This window comes from Argopecten irradians, chromosome 2, assembly GCF_041381155.1.
Source record: "Argopecten irradians isolate NY chromosome 2, Ai_NY, whole genome shotgun sequence".
Taxonomy (NCBI): domain Eukaryota; kingdom Metazoa; phylum Mollusca; class Bivalvia; order Pectinida; family Pectinidae; genus Argopecten; species Argopecten irradians.
The window spans coordinates 32,907,394-32,920,473 of record NC_091135.1 but is presented as its reverse complement, the minus strand read 5'-3'; the positions used below and the strand labels follow the sequence as shown (position 1 = coordinate 32,920,473).

General features: G+C 34.0%; 1 protein-coding gene across 17 annotated transcripts in view; it reads right to left on the bottom strand.

The window, feature by feature from the left end:
- The window catches only part of LOC138315205 (uncharacterized), a 57,199-nt gene extending 45,015 nt beyond the window's left edge, over positions 1–12,184 (bottom strand). For 6 of the 17 annotated variants that reach the window (XM_069256043.1, XM_069256045.1, XM_069256047.1 and 3 more), the window contains exon 1: positions 11,878–12,179. The gene's annotated coding sequence lies outside the window, so the exon portion shown is untranslated. Of the gene's footprint in view, positions 1–11,877 lie in introns of all 17 variants that reach the window. The other 11 variants (XM_069256037.1, XM_069256040.1, XM_069256042.1 and 8 more) reach the window with 6 other exon arrangements.
- Positions 12,185–13,080: the final 896 nt, after the last annotated feature.

Below are 13,080 nucleotides of genomic sequence, written 5' to 3'. Positions count from 1 at the left end.
AAAATGAGTATTAGTTATAATGTGGCCACAAAACAAACAATTAAAATAACATATTGATACACAACTAAATACACACATATTGACTCGGATATTTTAACGTGTTTCTGTAACAGTTTTTTATCTAAATCAACGCATTAACAATCTTTCGACGTTATTTCAAACTAGGATGCGTGTAAACAAATGACTTGTATGTGTATCATATATACGACGAAATGAGAGATTTACTACGTTATAACTTCAAGAGTTAGAAGACCATGACGAAAAAAAGAAGATTGTCGATAACCTTAATATGTCATTTGTAATATGTGACCTCACGGCAACCAAATGCATCACACAATAATATGTCATGATAAATTCAAATTATCAAAACACAGCGAAAGCTCACTGAAGTCAATAGACATGGGTCAATTGAGTTGATATACGTGGTGGCAAGTTAAAAAAATGAAATATTGAAATCCTTTTTATGCATCATTATGTCATCGTTAGCGTAGGTACTATAACACAGAAAAAATGTCATGGTTCCAATTTAGTCTCACCATCCTGTCAACTTAAATGAGCTTTTCTTTAAATTTTGTATTTGTTATTTGATCTGTCAAGAATAGATAGGTGCAATGCATGTGTATTGTTACGACTGTAGCTTAATAGCACAATGTAAAGTATATCCCTACACATGTTTTATACGACGTAGTGGAACATTTATTTATCAGAATAGGATAGGTGATACCTGTAAACATGCACAATGAAAACAGGATTAATCCCAGGCACATAACACTATATTTTACAAACCCGATCATTGCTCAAGTATGTAAGCGTTCTTGGTTTTGTGGTTTCTACTGTGTATATATGCGTAATATCTCCATTTTTAAAAGCATTTTAATTCCTTACCGTTGCAAATTTTCAGATGACCTAAAATTGAAAGTAAGTTAATCCGTATTAATTTTGTTCATTAATATACAGGTATGTGTAGTCTGATTATATCCTATTTCTAGTGCATACTTGGATGGTTGGCACGCTAGCAAAGCACACTGGAAAAACGTCATGGTAAATGCAAAGACATGCTCAGCTTTTCTATGTTCGAAAACAAATGTATTCTTTATTCTACATTTCAATTTTTACTAATATAAGTTCAACATAGGTCGTTTGTAGTACTATGACAAGATTTGCAATAGATATTAAGAATAACATCTTCACACATATACAATGTACATGTACATGTTTTAATGAAAAACAAAGAAATATTTATTGTGTGTTTTCCTTGCAACAAAAGTCAATTTGTCGTCCTCTGAATGAAACCCCCTCCAAAACAAATAAATAAAAACCCACCCAAGAGGAGATATGTACATTATGGAGAACAGACTTTATTCTTCGATTTGATAGCAGTGCTATTATTGAAGTGATACTAGTAATTTTAGCTGTCACCTTTCCTAACACTAATGCATATGTGTCCTCGAGAGTGTATCAAATCGTCTGAACAATTTAAACAACGGCAAGTTTTACATTCGACGTCGCATATAGCTTATATTATTTGTATGGCCTTCAGAGAAATTTCGTATGAAACAGACAGCACAATGCGTACAGTTCCAAATAAAAATGTATTCATAAATTGCCTTGAGATTATATGTGCCACGGGTTCATCCAGTGCAGGTGTACTTATGACTTTATGTGTCATGCACCTCCCTAATTCATATTGAAGGTATTTTGCTTGATGGTTTTTTTTTCAAAATTGGTTCTAATAATCTCAATCTTATTAAATGCCTCCCGTTCTTCGAATAACTTATGAATCTTTGAAGGTTAAACTAGACGTATTGAGTCTTAGTGTTAAAATGTGGTTTGATATGTTGTGTTGATTTGTGCAAAATTAACATTCAATTTCAACAATAACTGGTCGAATTTGAAGTATTCAACTCACACTAAAAATATAACAATGAATTCCTGTTTTGCGTGTACTTCGAAAGGATGAATTTCATTTTCATTGTATTGACATACGCATGTACACGCATAAAGGAATATATTGTTCTCCTTTATTTCATTTGTGTCTCTAAGAATTTCATTTCGTGCTGTATTTATATTTTATATTTCAAAGAGAACGATATCCCATTGGTATCGCACTAAGTCGGCGCTGATCTCAATATCTCCTCGATCAAAGACCTCTATAGCTACTTATGCCCGTCATTCCGTTGTCCCTGTACCCTGACTATTGCTATAACGACTCAACGGAATTATAAAACAAATCAATAGATTATTTACTGACAAAGAAGGTTAATGGATTATATTCATAGTTTAGGATGGTTGCTATTTAAAATCCTAGTATCTTAAAACAGTATTGCTTGGCGATCGACCCTCCTCTGAGATAGAACTAACAACAGGGGACATCATTGCCACAAGACAAATAGACTCATGTCAAACACTTGAAGAGCTTTGCGTTTAATCTTATCTATCTTGTCTACTGTTGATATGTTTATCTTGAATTTAAAGTAAGTAAAACAACTGTCAACCTACTTTCTCCAGTTTAAACCACCAACACTTCAGCTCCTTCTTGTATTAAATGAATCGCATTTTACATTCATAATGTTACTTTAAACCTATGACATATTTTATGTTACTTTACACAGACTTAATCATGTTCACATAACCTGTTGAGAATATAAACGTAACAGTCTGGTCTGTCTCCTACAGTGGTAAAACTATTGAATAACATACCATTTAGTGGTAGCGATTTACATTTGTCGTACATAGTAACTATACAGGGGAATACACCAGACTTGTTATACCGTAGTCAAGGTCAGCTAGTCCTGTCTAATACACTACATAACGCAGTGAAAAGTCTTTTGTCGCGCACGGAATGCCGACTTGGCTACCTACTTGTTGATGGAAGATGAATAATGTAATGCAATTATCTTAGAAATGAATAACTGCAAACATAAATAATTCCATATTGCGTTACATTAGCTTTATTCTAATTGTTTCTTTAAAAAAACCTGAATCGGATGAAGACATTTTTTTTGTGAAATTGATTTACTAAGAACTAAATTATTGTATATTGCATAGCATTATCCTTCGTCTTTCTTAATCTATTTTATTATCATCTAAAATTGTTCCGTCTAAGATGAATATGAAAATGAAATATCAGACTACATTGAAAGTGATAATTTTTTTTATCAATTTTCCATAAGAAAGTTAAGGTCAAGATCAAGTGATTTTTTCTGCAGAAGGAACAATAAGATATAATCGATAAACTATGTGCCTTTAAGTATATCTTATATTCATTCATCAGACACTTGATATTTTTAAGCAGTGTCATGAAATATCAGTTTGTTTGTTATCATCGTTCGCCATTACGTTTAGTTTTATTCAAAGAAAACAAAATTCAAACTTAACCCGTATTGAAAACATTACAACAACATTGCATTTTCAACATTGGCCATTGATTATTTATCTATTATGGCCTGGTTGAGAGGGCACCATTGTCTCATAGTATTGTCGAGGGATGGAATAGGTGCCCGAGCCGTAGGCGAGTGCACTAGCCCATCACGAGTCAATACTATGAGGCAATAGTGCCCTCTAAAACAGGCCATAATGGGTTTAGTACATCACCCTCATACGAGACCCGTTTGTATGTCACCGTAAGCACCTCGCAACGCTATTTTCGTTTCCACACCACATTTAAAGTACAACATATGAATTGTCGTAGAAATCTTTTGTTTTTATAAAAGGGGATTCAGCTTCAAGAAGATTAAAAGTAATTCAATATAGAACAGGAGTGAACTGTGTTCTGTAGAAAAGCAATGCTTGCCTCCATCCTCGCACACAGCAGCCTGTCCGCCATCTTGACGTCTTGGTCGAAGCGCAACGTTATAATGACGTCATGTAATGGTGACGTCACAATACATTCACGTTCAATTTCGCGCCATTTCAATAGTGCCCGCTTGCCTGGGCACTATTGCAAATAGTACCCATGTGTGTAGCCAATCAGAATCCAGTATTCTGTCACGTAATGTACTAATACGTGTGATCAACCCCATGCGTTAGAATTCACCTGTGACATTTCCGATATTTCATTCCCGCGAATCATGCCATATGGGAGATATACGAATATGTGCACGCAGGTATAATATGTCTAAATGAATTTCGTGATCAACCTTTGGTCAGCCAACCAAATTTTCTAGAAGATACAGTATAATAGACAAATGTTTACAGTACTGTTAGGCACTATGTACATTATGTCTCGGATTGTGGTATCAAATCTAGGATAAGGAAACAGTCTACCGTTCCAGAAGGTGGTAATGTTACAAGTGATAGGCGATACAGTTCACCTGTAACAGTATTTAAATCTTTAGACGTGTGTACACACCAGTTAAGTCACTATAGATATAGGACCTTTGTTTATGTTACCATTATACCCAGTGGAACGTTCCTACATACTGTTGTGGATTGCTGGGCCCTATGTTGACACAGTAAAACAGTGGCCCATTGCTCGTCAAATAGATGTAACGAAAGGAAAACATATGTTTAGATCGGTAAACAGTTTTGTCCTTCGTGGGGTTAGATAAACATTGGTGAACCAGAAATGCTTTCACTGTAAGGAAGAAACGTTTTGTAACGCCAATGATGTGTGACGTTGTATATCTTCACCAGTAGTTGATGTGTGTCTGGTGTTATTGTCTCCATAGGTGACACATGGAGTATGCTTTGTAGGCTAAAGTACCATCGGGTGCCATGGTCGCCAGGCAATAAACGATGGAACGGATCATGTCAGAATTGTTACTCAACACCTCGATACAAAAACATGCAGTTATGTTCATAAACATGAATAATGAACAGCTGGGATGAGAAGGTTTAACTAACTGAATCCAGCAACAACAACAGCTTGAATCATTACATTAATGTAATTTTATCATTAGTCTCTTTCTGGAACTGGCATATATATGGAGGGTAATGAACAATTCATGCGGCGGATGCTTAATTTGCTAATATTATCGCATACAAATTAAAATTGAGGAACTACATTTTACTCTAGGTGATAAAAGTATACTGCGTGTTTCGTCAAAATAGCTTAGCCATTTTGTATTTATCATCACACAAAAAGTATTATGACCAAATGAAGATTCAGTCCTTACAAAAAGCATGTACCATCATTTCAGGGGTACTAGCATTATCATTGTCAATATTGAACGAAAGTAGCAAACACTGGTTAAATATCTATTGATTCTAATGTCACAGCGTTGATATGTGATACCATTCCAGTATCATAAAACCAAATGATAATATCATCTGACGTTATACGTAAACACAATATATATCACTGGTACTTTATGAATAAAAGGATACAAACAGTGTAACGAAAACTAATAATGCAAAAATAATCAACTGGAAGTTAGGGTGGGTATATGAAATATCGTCACCTTAAGTTTTATACGATCCTTGTGGTAATCGAAGGGGAAACAAAAAAGTTCCACGTAAAATTCATTATAGTTCCAATCGAATATAATGAATATTAACTACACAAACGACGTAAAATCGAGTCAAGGTTTTAGTGTATGGGGTAGATCGATATTATAACTGTCCCTGAAGCTTCGACTGTAATCAATATTACAGGTGACTTAACCTATATATACAGTCGCTGTTAAAACAGTGACAGTCACTAAAATAGGTCCTGCTCAGCCATTAGTCCAGGTAAATAGGTCCAGTAGTGCGGTCGCATAAAGGCAATGGGAAATTATAATAGTCACTGAAATAGGTCTAGTGTGATAGCGTTCCTTAACTGGCTACGCCTGGTCGTATGTCTAGGAGAATCGGTGACAATAAATGGATAATTTTATAAGATTTTTTTTTAATCTGTGATTGTTTTTTTCTGTTTCTATTGATTAGAATGTCTAAGATATAACCAAATTAAATTTCTTTGTTGTAGACAATCAACTGGCACCAGAAAATGTACCCTTGAGATCTTTGTGCGGTTACTCTATATTTTATATCGTTTTATGTGCTGCTTCTGTGTCAAACATAATTTTGATAAATAATATGTAATATATAAATAGACATCATAAATGTCACTGTAATTCGAATTGAAATATATATCGTAAACAATCGACTTTTATGGCGCAAACGTTTTAAGATCAAAAACATTTAATAATTAGAATTTATTGGAGGTTTTATTATAAACAAAGTCCTACAAACTCCTTATAGATTCACTTGACATTCTGCCATAAATGGACTGATTTCAGATTGTTGACATGAGAGCTCTTGTCTATACGCAATTTTAATAGCACCATTTGTAATAAGAACGCTACCAAGCACATTGCAGCTATTAAAAAGGGCGTTGCTTCCTGGCTATATTATATAAATATGTTGTTTTAATAAATATTTTACGAAATTAGCTGATAAGTGACTTGATTTACCTATATTTTATGTATAACAGAATAGCGTCTGCCTGTTAAAGCTCATTACCAGATAACACATTACCAGATAACACATTAGGCCAAGACTATATTTCAAATGATCGCAATGGTTTTCAAAACAAAAAATGTGAGGATATGTTCCGCAAATGTTTGAGTCCAACAATTAATATTCTAAGTTATGTATTATAGACCACATGGTATGTTTTGAACTAATGACACAACAATATATAATAAGATAAACGTTATACTTGACACTGGTAAACAACTTAATTCTGATACACCAGTATGGTACTAACAAAGCTTTTAAATGCACCTTTTACATGGTGTTGTGCCAGACTGTAACTCACCAATGACAGTTGTTTAAAAAGGCAGGTTCGTCCCTTGCATAGTTTTGTGGATATGAATACCATCATATCAACAATGCATTTGTATATACCAAACTATTACATACTATAACTCGAGCAATACAAACAATGGCCATTTTAATAACAAGAAAACATTCTGGCATCCAGTTACACAACATTGTCCTTGTAATCGCCTCTCTTATGTGTACATACTATGGAAGGTTGTACGACTGGCTATAGGTCGGTAATCCGTTAGATGGACCTGTAACTTGGTGCTTGTCCTTGTTATATGTATACAATGTTAGGAGTTGAGTGTACAAATGTTAATACTTTAATGTTCAGGATTATTGTGGATAGGTGCCAAGAGAACAATATTGTTACAAGTGTTGGTAGTGGATGTCAAAGTTAAAACAGTAAAGTTGTGAAATAATTATCCGTCAAAACATTAAGTACAACTTTCAATAGAGGTGTGATTCCTCTCGTATGAACTATATGGACACATCTCTATATATTTAATTCCCTATATTCGGAAAACAAAGCAACTCTCAAAAAGTTAAAGTGGCCATCTAGATGCTGCAATAATAAATATTTCAAAGAATTTACTATAATTCCCTTAATGGACACCACTCTTCATGGCCTTTCGGGACAGGTGAGCAAAAACATATATATAAATCGCTAGCAGGGGCACTGAGTAAATTGGTCGAGACTTGTAAACTCCCGTCGCAATCAAAGTTGGCGAGTGTTTAATTGCTGAGATAAGAGGAGGTAAGCCTACTTATTGTGGCTGTGTATTCATTAGAACCCGCGGGTGACGATAACCTTTGTCACACTAGCAGCCGATAACATCAGTCAATTACTCCAATGAGCATAAATCATTACAGGCACCCATACCTATCTAATTAAATAGCAATTACAGTGTAACTTCGGGGTAAGTCCAACCGGACAAAGCTGCTTTACTTTTTATTCATTGTATATAATTTCATCTCCACTAATTGATTCAATTATATCGTGGTCAAGTGAAGGACAGCAAAAATATAAAATGATCCACACTGCCTAACCTCGGGGAAAAATGAACGTATTTATTAATTATGTATGATAAGTTATTTCCTGTATGTTTAAATAATTATGACGAAATTGATTACTGTTCCCTAGCAAACAGACACAACTGACCAAAATATCCCCATTTGTGTCATATAATGCAATAACACTTAAATAAATATACCACAGTATAGTAATCATGTACATTGTATTTTGAATGCTTGTGTAAACTCACGAATATCAAATTGTATAGAATTATGTCAATATTGTGGAATACTTTTTAATGATCATGTTACCCATATTATTTTGCATTGTGATAAAAATAGCGAAACTAGTGACGAGTACTGGTGTTTTTTGGTGAATAATTTTGGATTAGAATTCATGTCGTCGCTTCACAATTTAACAGATTTTGATTTATGTAACACTTTGTTGGGTAAAGAATTTGCCTATGATTTCTCAAATAGTGCCTTAGAGAAGTTTAGATTAGGAAATGTATCTCTTTTTTGTATAGACTCCTGAAAGCATGCGATCCTTATTGCTTTGAATAATATCAACTAATTACTAATTATTAGACTTGAACTTGTACATATTTTGTAAATTTCTATTTGCTTTGTTTTGTTTCTTGTTTTCAACACAACTGACCAAAATATCCCCATTTGTGTCATATAATGCAATAACACTTAAATAAATATACCACAACTACGACATATAACACCTATATGATACCAAAGATAACATCTACTACAAAAATGTTCAAACAGAAATTAACTAGATTTTGATCGAGTATAATAATTCTGCCTGAAATAGACCACTATTCTCCCCGGTTGATACCAAAAGCCTTCTCCTTTTTATACAAAAGTGATAACTGATTAAGCCTGACAGAGAATTACTGATCCGTTATGTCAGATTATCAATGGGTTTAAGACTTTTCACACATAACCACTAAACTGTGGCCTACATGAAATCGAAACCAGAGTTCTTAGTTTAGAAAGTGTGGTAGTGAGTAGATAATTACTACCATGACGTCAGTATAGTCGAATTTCATATATGTATAGAAAGTTCACAACAACCATTGGAATAGTGTAAGTATTGCTATCATGAGCTGGTCATGACGAATCTATAGTTAGTACAGACGAAGTTGGTAGTCATCAAAATACCATACACACTTTCATTTCACATAAGATGACAGTCTTTCAATATCATATATGTATACAGGACCGTGTTTGGAAAGAAAAAGATGAAACAAATTGTATCGGAAGTAAGGTGTTGTAAAACCCAATGTAACAAGTACTTTTGAATTTGTCTTTTGGTGGGTTTTGCCAAACAAACCTTTTTTTCTAACACCGAGACATGTTCCAACGAGAGAAGATTTGATGCGACTGAAAATGGGAGATTTAATAGTATCATATTTTTAATGATTCATTCTAGCTACTATGGATCACATAAAACAATTTTTGGGTATTTCTAAGGTGAAGGTAACAAAAACATCAACCGATGTCCCGCGAAGTCAACATTACTAGAAAGTATATATATTAACAGACATTAATATCAAACTTATTCTTCAAGGAAGAGAAATTAAACATTGGAAACTATACACCCCCTTAGTGATATACCTAGTACTTTGGAAGTGGAAGAACAACATAATTACAGAACAGACACCTTTGAATATTTTGCTTAATATTACATTATTACATTATAATAATAATTGTTTAGACGTGAGTAGCTACCAGAATCGTCTCATTGCTATCCAGGGTCTGTAACAAGGGTATGGAAATCTCGTGGCTGTATGCAAATGACTAAACAGTAAGCTACCATGGACCTTGACGAGAAATTTAAGAAAAATGCACTGGGAAAGGGAAAAGCAACTATACAACAGTTATTGAAGGTAGTTTTAATTTACCTTTTGTAGCTGATGATGGTAAAGGAAGCAACAGAATATCTTTAAATTCGTCTTATCGTGGTAAACGGTTGTTAATTGGATACGAAAACAACAGAAGCCGTCACTACTGCTTATCCTAATATTGATGTTGACAGTGGAAGGAGAAGCAGAAACAGACAGCCGGTTGCTATAGTACTAACGATGAGATTGTTTACTCTTTCATTTATTGCTTTACTTTACTCTAAGCCTTAATATAAACACTTGACAAAGCCTTCCATCTACTTAACATGGAACGAGCATTGTTGTCGAAACAACGGTGAGGAGAATACCTTCCGAAAACATCAAATAGATATGCTTTAGAATATAACTTTAAGGAGCAAGTAATACCATCACATATACTGTATGTTGCATAATGTTACGCTTTTAAGTTATGCATACGATATCAGATTGTTCATTAATCCGAGTGTTAAAAATATCGATAATGTCAAAGGTAAACATTCTAGGCTCAATAATGAAGCTCTAAGTTTGTTGAGCGTAACGATTGAATGTGGCATTTTATACCGATTGTTATCTCGCAAAATCTTTATAAACTTGACAATGTATATATGCCCAAAAATACTCGTATTGGCAGTTAAAATTCATTATTTTAATAATGTAATGTATGTTTTATTAATGACAAATCGTATAGGAAAGTAAATAAAGAAAGCTCATCTTCATGAAAAGAGTAACAGAAAGTTAATTGTAAATATGATATATGTGTCACACACACCAAGGCTCAGAGGTGTAATCTGAGATATTGTCAAAAGTGAAATTTTTTTTTTAGCAAATTCAAGTTTGGTGAAAACGAATGATCTACATTGTTTTCCTCCTTGTACAACTTTCCTAAATTACAAAAGAAGTAATCAGCCTTGCATGATTGCCAAATCCAATGTGATTTATTTTTGAAAGAAATAGCTGTCTACAACTCTAATTGACTTATATATTTCACTCGTTCACCGTGCAGGTACTTCAATCGATCTAGATTTCCATAATAATTAAATGCCCTCGCAATACCGGTCAAGTTCAATATATTGCCGATCAAACTTATACACACTAAGAACGTTACTTACGATAGCTATTTAACCAGATTACCACTCTATTAAAAGTCATGTTTTGACAACTTAATCCAGGAAAATTATGTCAATCTCGAATCTTATGGAGATCAACAGATCGCCGAAAGCTGCATTATTATGTAGGTATATTATATAAATGTTTAATTCATCAAGGGCTCGTCCACAACGTCTCAATAGTACAAAGCTTTTAATTTTCAACCGGCCATTGACAAGGGACTTATGTGACCGGCCTTTTCATGTGTGATAGGATTTTAGTGTGTTTTCTTAACTCGCTATGATAGAATAAATGTGTATATACATACATACACCCGCTTTAACACTCAGCCTAGTTACCACGCATGCGTGATAACCATATCGACTTTCACTTTAGCAACGCTCGCCCTGCTGAATGTGCCTGTGGCATTTAAACGATACGCAATTGATTGTAAATTGCTATTCGTTCTTAGAGCACTAAATTTTTATCACTGGAAGAATGGTTCATGGGTTTAAATGTAAATATGCACAGCGTCAAAGGAAAATAAAAGTCGGGGTTAAGACAGGTAAAGAAAATTTGATATAAAAGGGCTTGTCCACGTATTATCTAACAGTGGTTTTAGTCTCTGAGAAGATAAAATAAAGCATGCAATCTAATTTGTATATGTTTTGTCACTGTTCAATACTTTATTGATATCTCCATAGAACATTCACACATGGTTGCTTTATTTGCATGCTGAGAGTTAACGCTCGAATAAATATGACATTGATGCAAATACACCACAAGTGCGTACGACCTGCTGTGGAACTACTCAGCGGTTCCACAGGTAAATATATGTTATTGAAATATATATATTTACGTGTCTACATGCTGGGCAATATTGTATTTGGGTTTTTTAAATCAACCTTGAATGTATACAAATGAAATAGATATTATACCATTATCACAATGTCATCTTCTGAATACAACAATACATGTACAGTTTGATGTAGCACATGAATTGTTAATGCAATAATTGTACTAAAAATCAATTCGTGATCAGGTTTGACGAATTTCATTTAAAATACTACAAACCATTGGCAGATTTGGATTTATGAACTAGAATATATAAATACACACTAGGAGTGTTACTTACCCCTTAATCTCTTGGAGACAATCCAACACTATATATATACTCTTCTGATAGGCTTCTATTATTTTCCTCTACTGTCTACACACCACTGAACGCTATCCTGTAATAAAAACACTTTATATTTAGTAAAATCGCTTCTTCTCCTCAATGATATGACGGAGTCTGACGTGAAGTCTGGATCACCAACAAAGTGTCACCTTGTTGACAAACCTCAGAGAGACGTTTACCGATTCTGTGTGTGTGTGTATTCCACCCGACTTGATACCAAACTGTACTCTACTAACAGTGCTGTGGGTAAATAAAGTCTCTCTCGCACGTTCTACACAGAACAAGGGGCGATAATTTATTGAAATTAATCTAAAAGTCGTATTGGTAGATAACTCATACACCTTGCCCGGACAATTTGTTTTCGTTTGAACATTACGTTGATTTGATAACATATATCTTATTGTGATACTCATAAGAAAACGTTAAAGCTGTTGTATCCATATAAATCTATATGGCGTTTAAATCACAAGAAAATAATATCGATCTTACTGCAAGTTAATACCGAGTCAAAGTACATTATATTGTCTATAACAGGTTGGGCACAACCCTATATATGGGTAACTGTCCTACATTTAAGGAACAGTAACCCATTTTTTGAAATCTATTCTAAATAAACCAAAATACAGGAACAGTAACCCATTTTTTGAAATCTATTCTGTATAATACTTACTATATCCGTTACTTATAATACCTGTGACTAATACTAGAAATCCTCGAATGTCACAATGCCTTGTTTTTCTGTTGTTGTATTCGTTTATAAAGACGTACTGTTTGTTGGAAGTGTAGTAAAGTAGGATAACCATGAGACAAATCATCGACCTACGATCAATACCTGGCCACTATTTTAAGTATGTTTTGAAGTCACGACAAGAGTTGAATGGCAAGCGGCAGAGAGTTGAGACAGTGCGACTCCTTTAAAGTTGCCTTCTTTACATTAAATGGCAAATCTTGTCAATGCGCTGATTTAGCATATTGATTGTGAATATCATTTTCTTTTAATCGATTTCTTTGGCTTGTTACCGATACATCACCACATTCGTTATAAATGGAGTCTTTTGACGGATTACGTTTAATGTAATGCTGTTTCTTTATGTTCGTCAATAATGAATATCTGAAAAAGAAAGGATATCGCAATCCACAATAAAAATCGATCACACA